This window comes from Sinocyclocheilus anshuiensis, unplaced genomic scaffold (assembly GCF_001515605.1).
Source record: "Sinocyclocheilus anshuiensis isolate Anshui unplaced genomic scaffold, SAMN03320099.WGS_v1.1 scaffold330, whole genome shotgun sequence".
In the NCBI taxonomy this organism is placed as follows: Eukaryota; Metazoa; Chordata; class Actinopteri; order Cypriniformes; family Cyprinidae; genus Sinocyclocheilus; species Sinocyclocheilus anshuiensis.
The window spans coordinates 2053147-2054239 of NW_015547689.1; the positions used below are offsets into that span (position 1 = coordinate 2053147).

A 1093-nucleotide genomic window follows, 5' to 3' on the forward strand; every position below is an offset into this window, starting at 1 on the left:
GCCGCAAACATGAGGTGAGAGCGGGCGCGGGCGCAGATGCGGGAATGGAAAAATCACGTGTGCTTATACTGCCTTATACTGTGTTCATCATAAAATGCATTTTTTTTATAATTATAAATATATCTTAATTATAAATATATCTATATATACAATCTTAAGAAAAAAGATAAGACCATTCTTAAGAAGAATTTTTGGGAATTCAAAATATTCTTTTTTTTTTCTTAAGTTAAAAAATAAGAAGAAAGTGGCAGTTAAGAAGACTTTTTTTTTTTTTTTGCATGTTTCGTGAGTCCGGCCCCAGGTTGATGTGTTTGAGCTTGTTATTTTATCTATTCAGTTTCTTTATGTACATCTTGAATCTCACCTCATAATCTTTTCCTGCACAAACCAAGTCGAACAGAAAACATTCCTTTGTCTCTGTGCAGTAACTGGATTCACTGGAGTCCCTGAGAGATGCAAACACAATACATTAAACATGACACAACAATGGACATATATAGATTATAGTCTTTGTTGTGCGGATATTTTACTGCTGCAAGGGAAGCAAAAATGATTCTCACCCAACTCTTCCATCAACAGTCACTGCAAAGAGCAGCACAATCACTCCTGTCAGGCAAATCCTTTAAAACATTTAAAACAAAAAAGAAAGAATGAGGTTACCTTTAGGGAACTCCAGCAGCAACTTGAAGTAATTTTTATGGTGCTACTGAAGTTTATACAGCACTACAAAAGTAAAAGTTTCAGAGCTTACATGTTGTAGAATGTTGTAGCTTGAGACTGTGCAGAGAGGAAGAATGCACATGTGTGCCTGCAAGCTGTTATTTATACATGCAATGTTATGAAATCTGTTCCCTCCTACAAGACGCCCCAACCCTGTAGTCATGTAAGCATGTTAAGTAAGAGACAGTATCTCATCCACTAGGGACAGTATTAGATTTTTTTTTTTAAACGGTCGTGTTTGAGAGTTCTTTTGAATTGATTATTTGATTGTCATATGTATAGCACATTTAATGGCAGCTCAGCATTTTTATGCAGTGGGTCATTTGTGATCATGTACTTGGAAAACAAAAAGGTGTCTTTTAAGGCTAGATGG

General features: G+C 35.6%; 1 long non-coding RNA gene across 1 annotated transcript; it reads right to left on the reverse strand.

Moving 5' to 3' along the window:
• Window positions 1–317: 317 nt before the first annotated feature.
• LOC107703494 (uncharacterized) lies at window positions 318–843 on the reverse strand. Its single transcript, XR_001635840.1, has 3 exons — window positions 752–843; window positions 561–620; window positions 318–446 (listed from the first exon to the last, which is right to left on the reverse strand). It is a non-coding gene; the product is annotated as an uncharacterized LOC107703494 (long non-coding RNA).
• Window positions 844–1093: the final 250 nt, after the last annotated feature.